The sequence below is a fragment of the Cynara cardunculus genome, unplaced genomic scaffold (assembly GCF_001531365.2).
Source record: "Cynara cardunculus var. scolymus isolate 2C unplaced genomic scaffold, CcrdV1 Un_Scaffold_1621, whole genome shotgun sequence".
Lineage (NCBI taxonomy): Eukaryota > Viridiplantae > Streptophyta > Magnoliopsida > Asterales > Asteraceae > Cynara > Cynara cardunculus.
Window position 1 is genome coordinate 95,254 of NW_020200817.1, and position 8,110 is coordinate 103,363.

The window sequence follows — 8,110 nt, forward strand, 5'->3', positions numbered from 1 at the left end:
GAAGCAAGTCTAAGTGCAATAAATGAAAATATCCACACTGGGGGAACTGCATCATTTGTCAAAGATGTCACAGAGGGGGCCATTCCGCAAAGGATTGCCGAAAGCAATTGTGTTTCGATTGTGGGAGTCCAGACCATATGAGAAATGTTTGCCCAAAGAGAAAACAAGGAACAAATGCTAACCAAGCCCGACTAGCCAATCAAGGGAACCCAGAAAGTCAAGCATGGGGCCGAGCATTTGAGATTGGAGCAAAGGAATCTAGGCATGATCTCAATGTGGTTACAGGTACATTTCTCTTGAATAATGAATTTGCATCGGTATTATTTGATTCAGGGGCAGATAGAAGTTTTGTATCATTTGCTTTTAAGTCAAAGATTAACTTAAAGCCCCAAAGGTTGAAAGAAGTTTATATAATAGAATTTGCTAATGGCCAAGAAATTAAGGCTAGGGACATAATCATGGACTGTACACTAAGTTTAGCCAACAAGGATTTTAGCATAGACCTTATTCCGATTGAGCTAGGAAGTTTTGATATAGTTATATGCATGGATTGGCTATCCAAAAATAGAGCTGAAATAGTCTGTTCGGAAAAGGTTATCCGAATTCCTCAAGAAGGAAGTGACTCAATTATAATTCAAGGAGACGAGTCAGATTAGAAAATTAAGATAGTATCATGCATGAAGATGCGAAAATATTTGAAGAAGAATTATGTTGCATCTTTGGCACATGTTATTGATAAGAAGGTCAAAGAGAAATGTATTGATGATTTCCTTGTAGTCCGAGAGTTTCCTGATGTATTTCCCGAGGATTTACCAGGACTACCCCCGCCAAGACAAGTCGAATTCGGTATCGACTTAATCGTTGGAGCTGCCCAGTGGCAAAAGCAACATATCGATTGGCCCCATCAAAAATGCAAGAATTGTCTACTCAACTTCAAGAGTTATTGGATAAAGGATTTATAAGACCAAGTTTCTCACCATGGGGTGCACCGGTTCTATTCGTCAAGAAGAAAGATGGGTCAATGCGAATGTGCATTGATTATAGGGAACTTAATAAGTTGACCATCAAGAACATATATCCTCTTCCTAGAATCGATGATTTGTTCAATCAACTTCAAGGTGCTGTATACTTTTCAAAGATCGATCTACGATCCATATATCATCAAGTGAGAATTCGAGAAGAGGACACCCCCAAAACAGCATTCAGGACCCGGTACGGTCATTACAAATTTTTGGTTATGCCATTTAGGCTAACCAATGCACCGACAGTTTTTATGGATCTGATGAATAGAGTTTGCAGACCATACCTGAATAAATTTGTAATCGTTTTCATAGATGACATACTAATTTATTCACGAAGTAAGAAGGAACATGAGCAACACTTGAGGATGATATTAGAACTACTTAGGGACCAGAAATTGTACGCAAAATTCTCCAAATGCGAATTATGGATTCGTGAAGTAAAATTTCTTGGTCACGTGGTTATTGAAAAAGGGATTCAGGTAGATCCTGCAAAGATTGAGGCCATTAAGAAATGGAAAGCCCCAAGAACCCCGACGGAAATTCGTCAATTTCTTGGTTTGGCAGGCTATTATCGGCGATTCATTGCGAATTTTTCAAAAATTGCGCAACCACTCACAGCATTAACTCAAAACGACAAGAAGTTTGTTTCGGGAGGAAAACAAGAAGAGGCATTCAAGACTCTTAAGGATAAGTTATGTAATGCACCTATTTTATCTTTACTAGAAGGTTCGGAAAACTTTGTGGTATATTGTGACACATCACATCAAGGCTTAGGATGCGTACTAATGCAAAAAGATAAGGTCATTGCATATGCCTCAAGGCAACTCAAAGTGCATGAGAAGAACTATACTACGCATGATCTGGAATTGGGAGTCCTAGTATTTGAACTTAAGATTTGGAGAGACTACCTTTATGGTACCAAGTGCACTGTGTTCACTGATCACAAAAACCTTCAACACATTTTCAATTAGAAAATGTTAAATATGAGGCAAAGAAGATGAGTTGAACTGCTTAGTGATTACGACTACGAAATCAAGTACCATCCCGACAAACCAAATGTGGTAGCCGATGCTCTGAGTAGGAAGGAAAGAGTGAAACCAACATGGGTGAGGGCTTTGGGAGCAATAGTAAACACCAGTCTGAATGCACAAATTCTCGAGGATCAAAAGGAAGCATTAAAGAAGGAGAATTTGAAGAATGAGACCCTACACCACATAGAGACTAAGTTTCAACTGAAATCAGACGGAGTGTATTACTTGGGAGACAAGGTTTGGATACCTAAGATTGGCAATCTTAAATCCATAATTTTGGATGAAGCCCATCGATCAAAATACTCGGTCCACCCAGGAGCGGATAAGATGTATAAGGATCTTAAAAAACATTATTGGTGGCTTGGAATGAAGAAAAACATTGCACTATATGTAAGCAAGTGTTTAACTTGTGCAATGGTCAAGGCTGAACACCAAAAACCATCTGGTCTACTTCAACAACCCGAGATTCCCCAATGGAAGTGGGACAAATATTAATGGATTTCATCACAAAGTTGCCCAGAACTGGGAAAGGGCATGATACAATCTGGGTGATTATAGATCGACTGACGAAATCTGCTCATTTTCTACCAATCCGAGGAGATTATAAGATGGAGAAGCTGGCTCAGATTTACATAAATGAAATCATTACTCGGCATGGGGTACCTATCTCCATTATCTCGGATAGGGACAGTCGATTTACGTCAAGATTTTGACAATCACTTCAAGGAGGGTTGGGTACACGTTTAGATCTAAGTACTTCATACCACCCTCAGACGGATGGACAGACAGAAAGAACAATCCAGACACTGGAAGACATGTCACGCGCATGTGCCATAGATTCTGGTGGAAGCTGGGATATGCACCTTCCGTTAGTCGAATTTGCATACAACAACAACTATCATGCCAGTATTCAATGTGCGCCTTATGAAGCATTATATGGCGCAAGTGTAAATCCCCACTCAGTTTGCTAGAAATTGGCGATCGGCAATTAACTAGACCTGATATTGTCCAAGAGACTACTGACAAGATTGTAATCATCAAGGATTGACTCAAGGCTGCAAGAGATCGCCAGAAAAGGTATGCTGATAATCGGAGGAGATCATTAGAGTTTCAAAAAGGAGATAAAGTACTCTTAAAAATCTCACCGTGGAAAGGAATAATGCGCTTTGGGAAAAGAGGAAAATTGGGTCCCCGATATATTGGGCCATTTGAAGTATCTGAGAGAATTGGACTAGTGGCATATAAGTTGAAACTACCACAAGAGCTGTGCGCTATCCATGATACATTTCATGTGTCAAATCTTAGAAAGTGCTTAACCGATGAAACTCTGGTCATACCATTGGGAGATGTACAAATTAACGATCATCTGCGCCTTGTTGAAAAACCAATAGAAATCTAGGATAGAGAAGTCAAGCAGTTGAGGCGTAGCAAAATCCCAATTATAAAAGTTCATTGGACTTCGAGGCATGGACCGGAGTACACATGGGAAAGAGAGGATTATATGAAAAGCAAGTATCCTCACTTGTTCTCAAACGAGTCATGATCTAGGATTTGACGAATAAAATTTCGGGACGAAATTTTTCTGGCATGGGGAGACTGTGACGTCCGTCATTTTTGGATCGTCAGGTTAGCACCTTTATAGGGATTCTATATTTAGAATTATATTTTATTAGGATCTCGTCATGTTTATTAGAATTCATCTGGCTTAGTTCCCAAAATATAGTTCAGAGAACCTTGTTTCGACGGGTAACTGATAAAGTTAACTTATGTAATGCCAAATATATTAAAAACTCTCCAAATAAAATAAAGTTGATATTATAAAATCCAAATTAAAATACAAAAGTCTCATTTGAGTGTCCAAATAATTTAATCAAAAAGGTGGAGCTTTGAATTAATGATGTCATTTTTTTTTCAATGTTTGGCAAATTGCATTTTTTTTGGTTATAATTTAAATGGGCTTTATTTTGGTTTAAATGAAAAATAAAATTTTTTATTGGGCTTGGGCCTTWAGAGGCCAGCCCATTTTCTTCTTTAAAACCCACATATAAATACCCCACATCCTTTGAAAACTCTCATTTCCAATCCTCATTTTGCATAAGCATTTCCTCTCCCTAATCTCTCTCTCTCTAAATCAAACCCCCTCCAGCTGATTCCATCATCAAGCACCTTTGGAAAAATCKGTCAATCTTGAAGAATATTCAAGATTTCAAGAAAAAGGTATTATATTAGTTATCTTACCTCTATATAATAACAAAAATTCTTATTTTTCTACTCCTACTTCTCGTTCTTGTAATTAAAGTTTCTAGAGAACTCAAAAGGGGAGATTATACATCAAAGACATGAAAATGTCTTCAAAATGATGGTAATCTATKATCCACGAACTTTGAACTCTAAGAAAGTAGGAGAAAACCCATTGCATGTGGAATTTAATCATGAAAAGATGTATTAGGAAAACTAACAGAATCTGTTCGCTCTTGTATCGTGTGTATCTCTCAAAATAAAAGTCCAAATGCTCTGATTTTTCTTCTAAAACGTACTTTGACGAGTTACCTTGCTAATGCAACTGGTCTCACTCAAAAATCTTACGTTTTGAGCCTTCAAGTTTTTGATACAAGATTACAGTGCAAAAAGAGCATTACTGGTAGAATCTTTCATGCATCTTAAATCAGTTTTATCTTCTTCAAAACTCATTGGAATTGGGAGATTTTTTTTCTGGAGGTTAGCCTTATGTGTTAGCTTTAAAATAAAGTTAAATCTATGAAAAAAACGATGAGTTTAGACCCCCCCAACTGGCCATCACTCGAAGAGTGTGCAATCTGTTTTGGGGACTATGTCACTCAAGGTTGTAGGGTATTAATGAGTGCCTTAAACCCATATAAAATTCTTGATATTTAAGAAAAGTCTGTTTAACTCATTATTATGGATGATATAAAAAGTTGGACATAAAATGAGTTTTGGAAGGTTCCTTTTTACAATGATTTGTGAGACCAAAAATACCAAAAACATAATTTATATTATGTCCAAATATCAGCTTTTGTGCAAAGGACTTGGATTTTAAAATATATAATTTCTGGGCTATTTTTAGAACAAATTATAAAAGTATCAACTTTAATTCATAAAAACTTGTTGGCATTACATAAGATATAAGTTGGCTTTATTTTTATCGAGACTCGTTAGGTGATCTAACTATTGGATTTCGGACTGTTTAGGAAGGTTAGGGCGGACATTTAGCGCTTCAAATGTCATCTCCTTGGATATTCATCGACAAACTTGTGAGTTTTCACGGCCCCACTTTTAATGCTTTTTGTTTATTTAAACTGGGGGAAAAACATGAAGTTATGCAAACTATACTATTTATTTATAAAATTGTTGGACTAAAGAACTGTTTAGTCAAGATTTGTTTATGCCAGGACTAAAGAACTGTTTAGTCAAGATTTRTTTATGTCATGAAATATTGACGGTTTTGCACTATGATATAAATGCTAAATTGCTGTACTTGAGAGTATGTTTCCAAATAAAGTCCCCGTCCATAAACGCTACTTGTTAACTCGGACATGTCCCCGGGCCATGTAATTATGGATAGTCGCTATTGTGTTGACAGTCCCACCCGGAAAGGGGTGCACCCTATGTTTTTATTAGTCTAATCATGTGGATTTTGGATCACCGCTAAATTAGTACTATTACAAACTGTGGGACCTAAGTGAGTGTACGGGCTAGTTATGGTCGTTCGTAAAATAATGGGGGACATTGGTCAGGAAAGGCTCCGTAGCGTCTCAAGTTTTTAAACATCGTGGCAGATTTACATTTATTATGTGCAAAAGTTATGTATAGGTTTGCAAGAAATGATTTATGTATTATAATGTTTTGTGCATATGAAAACCCGTGAACTCACCAACTCTTTGTAGTTGACTTGTTTTATGTTTCATGCTTTTCAGGATTTAAGTAAGAAATGAAGCTTTTGGATCATATATGTGGCGATACCGATTAAGTTCATTTTTGAAGTTTTTGTAAAAGAAGTATTCTATTCCACTTGGTTATGGATGTTAAATTCGAACTATTGTAAAACTTGAATGGTGTTATTTATTATCTGCTGCTGTGACTCGCTTACCTGTTACATCTCGTGTTTCCGCTTTAACGGGGTGTGACATTGTTTGATTGGAAAAACAATCAATTGGCTCTGATACCAATTTATGATCTCATATCTCTCAATAACACTAATAATTAAGTTAAGAATAACCAAATTATAGTGTTTGAATGAATAAAATGATTACATTACTCAATATGAAAACGTAAAAAGCGACATTGATTACAATAGGCCTAATCACCTATTTATACTAGAAGACTAATTAGAAGATAACTATCTAGTGAGACTATTTAACTAATCTTCTATTAATAGATAAAATTTATCTAAACTATGGATAAGCTATAAATTAAGATAAACTTGAAGTCCAGCTGTCGACTAGTTATCTCCAGCTGTCTTCTATGGGATGATGATTCAACCTTATCTTCATATGTTCATCGTATGCCTCTAGTTGTATTCCTGAATAAAACTCTAAGTGTTGTTGACCAGAGGGGTGATGAAGATGCTTTTTCCATCGCATCTCTGGTTGTTCATTGACCCTCTGGTTGTTCTCCAGACTTGGTCAATTATGCCTTAATGTCTTCATCGGTCTTCTGGTTCTTCATCACTTATTGTCTTCATTACTTTTACACTTATAAATTATGGGGTCTAACAGATGCAATTTCCCTAATGCGGAAATTTACATTTATTGCACTTAGGTTTGCTTCCTTGATTTACCACTTGGGTCTGTACCCCAAAGTTTCCTACCGCCTTCCTGTTCTTGCCAAACCTTTCCCCAAATATATGGTTTCCAAATTCTTCCACCTTTCTGTTTCCTTTGTTGAACTCCCCAGATCAAATAGCACTATTTGTGAGCTTGGTCACAATGTTTATTACCTCCTGAAGGGTCCTTGGGTTTGTCGAGGTAATATTTCCTCGAATTTCTTGAGATAATCCCCAAATATACCTCTCAATTCGGACCTCCTCAAGTGTCACCAGATGTGGCACTAAATTGGCTAACTCATGGAATCGAGCAATATATGTGTGGAGTCCTAATTCACTGAACAATCTTCATAACATCTTCAACAATGGCAGATTTAGAATATATCTTGTATGAACATCAAGAACACTTAGAGAGAGAAAGTCAAACTCTATATTTCAGTCAAACCTTTCTATTACGTATGATTATTACAAATGAACTCCTCTTCTCCACCTAATTACAAAGATTGACCACTATTTGTATGGTCAAACTAACAAAGCAAAGTCAAAGTCAAACTTCTATAAGAAAAGTCAAACACGCTGAGTTTTACAATTATAGACTATTTATAAACTTTCAAGACGAATACAATTAATACTGATTTCTCAGTCCTAACATTCTCCCCCTTTGTATTCAGACTTGAAAGAAAAATCTGCGCTTTGAGTCCTTGTTTGAACTTTGAAACATTATGCACAAAGTGTCTTCTTCAAAAGAAATCTTCAAGCAATCAACTGTTGAGAAAGATCTTCTAGCATTCTCCCCCTCGAATGTAGAATCACGATGATCTTCTCTTTTGATAATGTAGATCAAAAACAATCTTCAGAAACACTGTACAAGATGTGATCTTCAAAGGATCTTCAGAAAACAAGTCTTCAGTAAATTATTGTGAAAATGATCTTCACATTCAATATCTCTCAGTCGTTGTAGCACACAAATAATCTTTCTGTAATGATCTTCATTCTCACTTCTTCTTTTGAGTCTTTTGCCACTTTCAAAGTTACCCCCCCCCCCTTGATCTTTATATCAAATCCCCTTTAACAAAGTTCAGAAATGAATATTTCATTCATTATTACATATACTCCCCCTTATGATGAAATGAGAATCATTCCATCATACAAAAGATGAATGAAATTTTCCGAGTAAGCCGTCAAATCATGAAATTGTAAGTAGATCTTTGCAAATCCACTTTTATAATCTTTTTAGATTAAGGGAATGGGAAGGTAACATCCAATTTCAACGT